Consider the following 12,236-nt stretch of genomic DNA (forward strand, 5'->3'; position numbering starts at 1 on the left):
TACATGTATAAGCTGCATTATGACATGTAAATATTGCCTAAATGACTGTCCCATTTTACAGATGCAAATATAAAATATTCCAAAATCTAAAACGGAAATTACCCAAGCTGCTGTGGGTAAAGCCTGATGTATGATCATAAATCCCCTCAGAGTGCGCAGTCACCGCATCAAACATGTATAGCATGCACTGTAATTCCCCCATCTTCACTATCACAAGGGGTGTGAAGCCAGAAGATCGGCAGGGCGCCTTCCTTGAACGCCCCAGGTGGAGGAAAAATAAAGTGTAGATGGGGGAATTACAGTAGATCGGGCTTTACCCACAGCCGCTTGGGGTAATGTCAGATTTCTTACTTTACCCGTAATATATATTGTAACTGGATGGGGTCAAGCACTCACGTCCCATATATTATGTCCACTGCCCTGGGTGTAATCCCGATAATATACATATAGTTCTCCAAGAAAAAGGCACACTCACGGGGTCTTTAAACAAGTAGGGTTTTAATACCCATAAAGAGTCTCTTTATGGGTATAAAACCCCTACTTGTTTAAAGACCCTGTGAGTGTGCCTTTTTCTTGGAGAACTATATATTATTATTATGCATATGTAAATACAGCTTTTTCTTAAGCATTATAAAATGTTTATGTCCTTTTAAGAACACTGTTTCTACTATTATATAATTATTGGTGTTCCGAAATAGCGACTTCCGGTTGAGGGCGGAGTATCTGCACGCTGGTTGTGTTTCTCCGTGGTGGTGGAAGTATCGCTCCTACCACGCTACCATCTCCCTCCGCCATCCGCCTCGTGGCCCTTTTCTTTTAGGGCTGGATGCAGGCATTTGGCGCTATAGGCGCCGACGGTGTTGGAAGCCACTGAGAAGAGCGGTGTGTCCGCTAAAGATTTCGTCAAGCCGCATAAGGAAAGAAGCTGCCGGGGGAAAAAAGGAAACCTACCGTTTGGGAGCTGGGCTGCTGGTTACATATCAGCGTTATCAAAGGCGATGTAAGGAGCGTTATTGGAATCTGAGGTCCCGCTGGTAAGCTGTAGCAGAGAGAGGTTGGAGGTGTCCAGTATCTGTCTGCTGAGCCTTGTGGGCTGAGATCTGAAGATGCAAGCTCCTGGGCCTTTCGTTTAGAGCCAGCTAGCCCTGCCTGGTAGAGGAAGTTATACCCCGGCATATTGTTGCCCACTAAGCAGCGTCTGTTTAAGAGTGCTTTTTACTCTCTGAAGCAAGTTCCATTCTCACTTCTGAAAGCCGCAAGTATACATGAGTGTTTCCATATGGGGAGATATTTAAATACTGAATTTAAAATCCTGGTTCCCAGTTACTAAACAAGTTTTGGATAAAAAAAAAAAAAAAAATATATCTTTTCAGCTACATAAAAATTTGGATAAAGTGTTCTGGACGCTAAGCTGCACTGAAATATTCATGCTCTCTGCAATTTATTTAAGGGACAGTTACTTGCTATCATCATATGGGTTGTTTGTCCCTGCTAAATAAGGAGGTCTAAAGCCATCTCTGTCTGTGAACGGTATTGAGAGGACGGTGAAAAAGTTAAACGCAGGGTTAAAATCTAAGTGCTTTACTTTAATAATCTTGCTCCATAAGAAGAGGATAAATTGAAGGAGTTAAAAGGAAAAAAAAAAAAAAAAAAACAGACGTTTCAAGCAGTTCTTTATTTAACATAATCATTTTATGTGAGAGAAGTTGTTGATCTGGACTTGATATATATCCTGCTTTTCTTCCCTTTTTTTTTTCACTTCACAGGAAAAGAGGTCATGCTTTTTTTTTTCCTATGCACATTTATGTAATAGAATGTAATTTTTGCTGCATCTATTTAGTAGTAGTCTTGTGAGAGATATCAGTGAATAGTTGCTGGTTCTTACAAGACATTAGTCACTTCAGAGGGAGAAGAAGAGAGAGGGGAAACTTTTTTTTCCCTCCCCTCTCTGTTCTTTTTTTCCTCCTTGTCTATAAACACACACATGTAAGGGATCAATGTTGATTTAATTGGATACATTGTTTGTTTGTTTTGTATTACACCACTAAGGTTTGTGTTTTATATTTAACGGGTCACGTAATTGGTATTTAGCGTGTTGATATTTGTGTTTAATCTTAAAAGGGAAAAAAAAATCCTTTTTTTTTTTTTTTTTTTTTTTGTTTGTTTGTTTCTTTCTCGTGCACGGTACATCAGCACATGGATAGATTTATCACGCAGGCTAAAAACACTTCACTCACTATGCCTGCAAAAATAAGGGATAGGGATAGGAAAGTTAGGAATACAGATACTAGTCTAGACTCTATTGCTGAAGGGGATATTTCAATGTTAAATATGCAACCTTTAATGACTCAACTCTCAGAATATTTTACACCCCAATTTGCAGAAATTAAACAGGACTTGTCAAATATCTCCTTAGAGATATCCTCTTTATCTTCTGAAGTAAGACTCTTCGCTAATAGATTAACAGAGGCGGAGACCAGAATCTCAGATCTGGAGGACTTAGTTAATAATCAGGATAACCAAATTCATAAACATGAATCTAGAATCTGTAATTTACAGAATCGCCTGGACGACCTAGAAGACCGTTCCAGGCGTAATAATATTAGAATAGTAGGGCTACCTGAATCCTCTGAGTACGAGGATTTATTGAATTTTACCGCTAACACACTTCCACTAGCCTTGGGATTACCTCCTCAGCACCTCCCTCTAGCAGTTGAAAGAGCTCACAGAATCGGCCCAAAAAATAAAAATAAGGGGTTTGACAGAGATAGAATGTGTATTTTTAAATTACTTAAATTTCAGGATAAGATAGAACTCATGAGACTCTATAAGAAAATGGATACACTATTGATAGGTAATAAGAAAGTACTACTGTTCCAGGATTTTTCCACTGAAACCTCTGCTAAAAGAAAAATTATGTCACCTTATTGTACACAACTCATCAATAAGGGCTTAAAAGCCCGACTTATATACCCTGCTAAGATTGTCCTAGACGATAATGAAAACAGGTACACTTTTAATAATGTTACAGAGGTACAAGAATATATTTCTGCTATGAACAAATAGATCTGAAAGGGTGGTTCATATTATTCATCGGTTGGATGATGCTCATATATTTAAAGATATCTTATGTATGCCTTTTTTGTAGTTAAGTCTTGCGCATTATCACAAAGATTGAGTATATTCTGTACACTCCAGATATTCCATAATGACAAGGATATGTCCTGTATATTTTTCCTTAAATGGTCCTTATGGCGGTGCCCACGTCGTTTAGACGATGTCGGGATTTTATGTTTTTTTTGTATAGAGTGTTTTAGGTATGTTGGTTTTTTTTTTTTTTTCCTTTCCCCCCCTCTTCCTTTCCTCTTTTTTTTGCCCTCCCTCACCCCCCTACTGCCCCCTCTCCATGATTTAACGGCTTGATATTGACAGTGAAAATGCTACTTAAAATAGAGAAGAGATGATGAGTTTTAATCAGAGTAAAAATGTGAACTTCCTGTCATGGAATGTTGGTGGAGTATCTTCGCCAAAAAAGCGTAAACTTATAATTAAATGTTTAGCCAAACATAAACCGGATGTGGTATTCTTGCAAGAGCTACATCTTTCTGAAGTGGAATTGCCTAAACTCAAGATGAAGTGGGTAGGTGATCTAATAGCTACACCTGTCAGAAACAGGAAGGCTGGAGTGGCAATTCTATTTCATAAAGATTTAGAGGTTAAAGTCATCAATACAGACCTGGATATGGAAGCTAGATACATTATTGCTCAAGTTTTAATTAATGGTGTTCGCTTTGTACTATGCAATCTCTATGGCCCTAATATACACAGCCCTCTATTCTGGGAAAAATTAAAAATAAAATTATATCCTTTTAAGGGTCAGAACCTCATAATTGGAGGTGATTTTAACATGTCTCCTGTTCCGGAGCTGGATAGATTATCAAAGAAAAAGATGCATGATTATAATAGGATTGCAAAAACTTTTAAATCCTTTCTTTCTAAACTTAAGATGTTTGATATTTGGAGGATTAATAATCCAGATGCTAAGGTCTACACTTGTGAATCCAAGTCCCATAAAACGTTTTCTCGGATTGATTTCTTATTTGTTTCAGAATCACTCTCTATCATGAATATAATTCCACGGATAAATGATATAGAAATATCAGATCATGCCATTATCTCTTTAATTTTTCCAACCCTGACAAGAACTAAAAATGGCTCGCAAAACTTTGTCTTTCCTCGTTTCTGGGTAAATAATCCTAGATTTACTCTTTGGTTAAAGCAGAAATGGAAAGATTACGTCTCCTTTAACATTGCCAGCTTTAACAAAATTGAGACTTTTTGGGAGGCCTCTAAAGCCGTGTTAAGAGGGGAAATCAAGGCGTATTTATACGCCTGGAATAAAAAAAATAGGGCAAGTGAAATTCAAGCTGCTAATAGGATAAGGAACGCTTATAGAAAATGTTGTAATGAGAGATCTAAAGAAAATTGGGAAATATATTGTGCAGCCAGAAAAGACCGTGATATTATGTTAAAGCAAAAGTCTTATCGGGAGGAGGTAAAACTTAATATTCAGTTTAAAGGTTCATTTGGCTGCTCAGCCAAACACTTAGCTAGGTTAGTTAAAAATAGAAAGAGCCGGAATTTTATATCCGCAATCAAAACAGAAGGCAATAGATATTTAGATTCGGAAAACATAAGTCAAGTTTTTCATGCATTTTATAAGAAAATTTATAATAAGGTCAATATCAATATGGATAACCTAGAAAAATTCTGGACAAAGATAAAAATGCCTATAATCCCGTCTGAATATCTTAAAATTTTAAATGCACCGATATCAGGGGAAGAAATTCTCAAAGCAATAGAAAAAATGAAAAAGGGCAAAGCGGCGGGCCCGGATTTGTTACCCGCAGAATATTATAAAATCTTAGCAGATGAAATTAAAATTTCATTGGAAAAATTATACAATGACTATTTCTGCTCTAATAATCCTATGTCTAAATATTTCGCGGCGGCTAATATTTCTTTAATCCTGAAAAAAAATAAAGATGCGGAAAATCCGGCCTCTTATAGACCGATTTCTGTACTGAATAGTGATTATAAGATTTTAACTTCTATTATCGCGACTAGGCTTGCTAAAGGGTTAGAATATATTATACATCCCGATCAGACGGGATTCATGACTGCCAGGAGTTCGCTAAAAAATATCCGTAAGGTTACTTTATTATTAGACTATTTCTGGAATCTGGAAAAGAGTAAATTAAGCAAGAGGTCTACTGATCTCGCACTACTTACGCTTGACGCAGAAAAAGCGTTTGATTCGATCATATGGTGTTATTTATTTCAGGCTATGGAAAAATTCGGTTTAAAGGATCAGTTTATGCTCTTTGTCCGCAAAATATATGATTCTCCGATATCCTATCTTATAGTTAATGATGCTTTGTCACCAAAATTAACACTCGAAAGGGGTACTAGGCAGGGATGCCCTTTATCCCCTCTACTATTTAATATGGCACTTGAACCGCTCGCAATCTGGTTGAGGGATAATTTATCAGGGGTCTCTTTTGGTTCTCATACGATGAAAGTATTATTGTATGCGGATGACTTGTTACTAGTTTGTGAGAATACCCCACAAACTATGCCACTAATTCAATTCATGTTAGCCGAATTTAGTTCTATCTCCGGCTATAAAATAAATTTTGAAAAAAGCGAACTTTTATGGGTAAATAAAGTTAGGGCGAGCTGTCAATCTCATCCTTTTAAAATAGTAGAGTCCTTTAGATATTTAGGTATCATACTGCATAAAAATCCACAAAAATGGTATAATTTAAATTTTCATCCAATTTTAGAGAAGGCAAAGAAAGATCTAGAGCTCTGGGCCGCCTTTCCTTTATCTATCTCTGCTCGAATAAATTTAATCAAATCAATTATGCTTCCACGTATTTTATATCCATTACAGAATCTACCTCTACTGCTTGCCAATAGAGATATACAGTGTTTTCAAAGATCTGTATCCAGGTTTATATGGGGAGGAAAAAACCCACGTATTTCTTTAAATAAACTAATGCAGAAGCGTAACGCGGCAGGCTTAGCTCTTCCCAATCTTCGATTTTATAATCTGGCTACGTTAGCTAAAATAGCGTTAGATTGGATTACAGATTCTAATAATTTTGCAACTATTGATATAGAAAGTTTTCTTATACAACCTTTTGCTTTAAAAGCTCTGTTACATTGTACTTTAAAGTCACTTACATTTAAGGTTAGATCAATGATTACAATTAAAAATATTGTTATAGCGTGGCAAAGGTTGTGTAATATCATGCAAATTGAACCACACTTTTCGAAATTCTTACCTATAGTTGGGAATCCAGACTTTAAGCCAGGGTGCCAATATAAAATGTTCAGATTATGGGAAGAGAAAGGGCTTATTAATGTAATCCAAGCACTTAATGAAAACATGGAAATGCTTCCGCGAGAAACCCTCTTTAGTCAATATGGCTTGGATAGGAGTAATGATTTTGCATATCTCCAGCTAGCTCATTTTTGCTATAAACAGAATCTCGTTATGGACGCAATGGATAAATGGGCAGACCTTGGCATCTGTATTAATAAATTTAGGAATGGTAATACATCTATCTCTTTATTATATGATCTGTTGCTGGCTAAACAAAGCTTACCTGTGTTAGAGAATTTATGTAATAGTTGGATGAAGATATTGCCTAGGTGCGAGGCAGACACCATTAAGCAGAGTTTTGATTCTTTGGATAAATGTGTTATTCCTACAAGCTGGAAAGAGTCACATTTTAAACTTGTTAATAATTATTATCTGACACCTTTCAAGATGTCACGTTTTTTCCCTAACCAGGTTTTTGTTTGTAATCGCTGCCGGTACCCTAAAGCGGATATGTTACACATCTTTTGGCTTTGTCCTAAAATATTTCAGTTATGGCAAAAAATCCAGTATTGGATTACCCAGATATTTAAAGAATCATGGCAAATATCTCCAGAGCAGATATTTCTCTTTGAATTATCTAAGGATATGCCAGTGCATTTTCAATATGTGGTTAAAATCTCTATTTTAATAGTAAGATTTCTCATCATTAAAAATTGGCTGGCCCAAGAAGCGCCCTCTATGGGGGCATTCCTTAAAGAGATTCAAACACATATAATATTTGAATCTTTTTATAAAAGATTAGCCTCTGAAAAGAAAATAGCAAAATTTATTCATACTTGGTTACCTATAATTAAATCCTATTCGCTTGCTATACAAAAACATATTCTTAACCCTTTTCTTAGCTCCAAATGTTTTGCTGACTTGGTAGTCTTGAATGAGTTTCCACCGATGTGGGTTTCAAATTTTAGAGAGGTAGGGTAGGGGACGATGGGTGGGGGGCTGCTGAGTGAGAGGAAGGAACCCCCCCCTTTTTTTTTTTTTTTTTTTTTTTTTTTTTGTGTCTGTGTTTGTGTTTGTGTTTATTTGTTTTGTTTTATTATATTTGTTTTATGAATTAGAAAATATCTCAACTGCTATTGTAGGAGGTCATGTAGCAGGTATAGTTCATAATGAGGTTCAAATTGTGACATATAGACAAACATGTTTTATGTTATTATTGCAAGATATGTATCAAAGTTATGTTTTGTTCTGTTATCATGCTGTTGACCTCCTTACTTGTTGATTATTGTATATGATTTTTTGAGTGAGAATAAATAAAGGGAAAAAAAATAAAAATAATTATTGGTAACCAAATATTTAAAATCTAGAGCCTGAGACGCAGAGAGTCCAGCAGGCTTGTTGAGTACGAACATTATGATGAATACTTCATGTGATTGCACTGCCTCTTAGTGGGAAAGTTTTGTAATTTCTCTTTTATTCACAAAGATGCATTTCCACACTTTAAGGCAACATTCCAAAATAAACACCAACCAAAACCCCCAAATTTGCCTCTAGGTTTGTAGGTTTGGCACTTTCATGTAAGACAATTACAGATTGTGAAATTCTACCTCTGGCAAAATAAACAATGATTATCATTTATTGCAAGTTAAAAATACATTTTATGTAGAAAAATACACTTTTCAAACACAATAAAATGCTAGAATTTGGTTACATAGTAACAGTTCTGCCCACTAACTATAGTATTGGTAATTCTGGGTTTGTTTTGGATCAAATCCCATTATAAAATATACAGCAAATTCACAAAGCAACTATTATGTTCTGTTAGGGATTTACAGGAAATCCCAGTTTGAAACCAAGAGCACCAATAGGTTTCTTTATGTGGTTCCTAAAAAGTAGAATTTTGATCGGAGGGGAGTGAACCAAGGACAGCAGTAAATTTAATGATCTGAATAAAGAGCACTTGGCCATCTGCCAGTGAAAATACTCTCCTATTAATATTCAATAGGTTTTTAAAAACATCACATAGTTTTAGATTATTTGTATTAAAGGGACAGTATACTGCACGTTTTTTTTATTGTTACTCTGTTGCTAACGATTCCCCAGCTTTGCACAACCCACATTGTTATATTAATATACTTTATAACCTTTAATCCTCTAAATCTCTGCCTGATTCTAAGCCCCTGCAGGCAGCCTTCATTTCAAAGCATTTTATAGCTTTTCTCAGAACTAGTTTATGTGTGCCAAATAGATATCATTGAGCTCACTCCCGTGGAGTTATTCATGAGTCAGCACTAATTGGCTAAATTGCAAGTCTGTAAATAGCACTAATATACAAGGGCTGTCTGCAGAGGCTGAGATACAAGGTAATCACAGAGGTAAAACGTTTATTAATATAACTGTGTTGGTTATGCAAAACAGGGGAATGGGTAATAAAGGGATTATCTATCTTTTTAAACCATACAAGTTTTGGAGTAGACTGTTCCTTTAATAAAAGCTGCAACACTCTTATTTTGGCCCCTACATGACTAGTCCAATCTACATATTGTTACCAAACATAATGATTTATTTTGCAGACATTGGCACATCGTACATATCTGTCTATTAATTGGACTCATTTAGGTTTTAACAAACATATTTGAATTAATAATGCTGTTCAATATTCTTTTTCATTCTTATATAGCAATTATACACAAAACGCTGTTAGCCCCATATTGAGAGCATTTACATTTGAACATGTGTGTAATGCAGTATACAGCACGATTAAGGGGTAAAACGTGAAACACTAGTTTTGTGCTGTTATCCTTGCAATTGAAAGCAATAAAAAATGTATTTGATTCAACACACTGTGCTGCGGTACTTTGCGGATTGTTTAGAATGGTTGTGCATAGACATTGTTTCCCTATATAGCAATCATAGTCAGCAAAATTCTGAACAAAGAAAAATATGAAAATAAACCAAGACAATAGTTTGACGAATATTTAAAAAAATAAAATAAAACCCATAATTTCTGATACTGTAAATAACAGAGACCCAAAAAAGACAGAACATACAATTTGAAATAACTTTCCAGTTTACTTATATTATCAAATGTGCTTTCTTCTCTTGGTATCCTTTGTTAAAGGATCAGCAATGCACTACTGGGAGCTAGCTGAGCAAATAGGTAGCCAACGACAAGATATGTGCAGCCACCAATCAGCAGCTAGCTCCCAGTAGTGCTTTGCTGCTCCTGAGCCTACCTCTGTATTCTTTTGAACAAATGATAACAAAAAACAAAGCAAATTAGATAATAGAAGTACATTGTAAAGTTGCTTACAATTAGATGTTTTGTCTTATTCATAAAAGAAAAATAGGATTTCATATCCCTTTAGTTAAAACAAATACGAAAACATGAAAAGAAACAGATTGTGGTTAAAAAAACAGCAAACAACTTACTTGTTTTTTTTTGCAAAATGAGCACTTAGAATTTCTTATTGTAGCCCCTGCCCTCAGAGAGGAGACATTTTTGGGACGTAAGTTGCATTCTGCCACTTCTGAGCATGAGCAAACCAGACACTGTCTCTCTAGTATTATCTGAATAGTAAACTAGCTCAAGTTTCTCAAAGATTTATGACATCTAGCTACATTAAGTATTCCTGTACAGACCACAGCCTCTGTGAAGCGCTGTGACAGGAAGTATTGGACACTGCACTAATATAAAAAATAAAAAAGGTGAAACCCTTTTAAAATGAGGAATAATACATGCCCAGCAGTTTGAAAGGGACATGAAACCCAAACATTTCTTTCATGATTCAAACAGAGCATCCAATTTTAAACAACGTTTCAATTTACTTCTATTACCTAATTTGCTTCATTTTCTTGGTATTTTTAGTTGAAAAGCATACCTAGGTAGGCTCAGGACTGGGCGCTAGCTGCCGATTGGTGGCTGCACATAAATGTCTCTCATCATTGGTTCACTAGATGTGTTCAGCTAGTTCCCAGTACAGCACTGTTGCTACTTCAACAATGTATAGCAAAATAATTATGCAAATTTAATTTAAGTAAATTGGAAAGTTGATTAAAATCACATGATGTATCGGAATCATGTCCATTTAATGTCCTTTTAAAGGGATATGGAAGACAAAATAAAAAAAACTTTCATGATACAGACAGTGAGTACAATAACAATTCCATTTTACATCTGTTATATGTACTTGTTTCTCTTGGTATCTTGTCTTTTACACAAGAGTGCACGTGTGTTGAGAACTATATGGCCGCAGTGGGTTATGTTTGAAACAACTGAAGATAGCGCTCAAGCCACATGTATGCTCGTGAGGCTACCGCAGTATGCTCTCATGAGGAGTAGCTATGTTTCAACGGAAGAGACCAACAGAATGTTATAGTACATTGTAATCTGGCTTAAACAGGTTAACCTGTTCTGTTCGAAAGATCTAAGCATTTGAAAATAAGAATCAAACAATAAATTATGAAAACTGGAGCTGCAAGATAATATTCTTGTGCTTATATAAAGTAACAGCAAATCTATTGTGACCGAGTACTTTGTTTCTTGCCCCACCTGCAATATCACGGCTGCCTGATGTGCGGGAGTGTCACAGGCAACATTTGTTTAACCCTTTGGCTGCTAAGCCATTTCCCACCTGTGTGCTAAGCTGGTTTTGAGCTTTTTGTTGCAGTTCACATGTAAACACTTTTAGAAGTAAAGTTTGTGTGAATAAACTATACAAAATATATATTGTTTTTTTCAGACCACCCAGAAAATACCATTATTATACTTGTGAATCATCAGGTTTCAAAAATAGCGCATAAAATGTGATTAAAGAGTATTTTTTTTTTTACTCCTGACTCAAATAACAGTATGTCATTTTATTTTTCTAAGCTCTATCATCAAAAGATGCGAGGATAAATATTTGTAGTAGTTAAAGGGAGAGTCAAGTCCAAAAAAAACTTTCATGATTTAAATAGGGCATGGAATTTTAAACAACTTCCCAATTTACTTTTATTACCAATTTTGCTTTGTTCCCTTGGTATTCTTAGTTGAAAGCTAAACCTAGGAGGTTCATATGCTAATTTCTTAGACCTTGAAGACTGTCTCTAAACTGAATACATTTTGACCACTAGAGAGCATTAGTTCACAAGTTTCATATAGATAACATTGAGCTCAAGCACGTAAAGTGACCTAGGAGTGAGCACCGATTGGCTAAACTGCATGTGTGTCAAAAGAACTGAAATAAGGGGGCAGTCAGCAGAATCTTAGATACAAAATAATTACAGAGGCAAAAACGTGTATTATTATAACTGTGTTGGTTATGCGAAACTGGGGAATGGGTAATAAAGATATTATCTTTCTTTTTAAACAACAAAAATTCTGGTGTTGACTGTCCCTTTAACCTGTCTGAAATAAGCAGAAATTAAGAACATTTCACTGTTTTTTTCCACGGTTTTATTGCAGACATGTCATTTGATAAATTATCAAAAAAAGCATCTTAGAATTTACCGTACTGTTTTCAGCCAATAAACAGTTCTAGCTACCTGAGAAATGAAAATAGGGTACGGCTTGGTGTGTAATTTCTATAAATATTTAGTTTATATACCATATGCATCATCAGTGAAGGAATCAGTCTGAGTTCAGAGACACTGAGACGCTTAGCCATAATTCGCTTTACAAAATAGATATTTTTAAAGAAATTATGTCGCTAGAAAATATATAATTTTTATTGCAAAAAATAAGCTTCTTTGCACTAAAAATACAAACGTTTTGAAAGATTGAGAGCTGCGTAAAGAGGGCGTTTTACTCATCTTCCACGCACGCTAAAAGACTGATTATAAAAATATTATTTGGCGTTTTTGT

Source organism: Bombina bombina, chromosome 10 (genome assembly GCF_027579735.1).
Source record: "Bombina bombina isolate aBomBom1 chromosome 10, aBomBom1.pri, whole genome shotgun sequence".
In the NCBI taxonomy this organism is placed as follows: domain Eukaryota; kingdom Metazoa; phylum Chordata; class Amphibia; order Anura; family Bombinatoridae; genus Bombina; species Bombina bombina.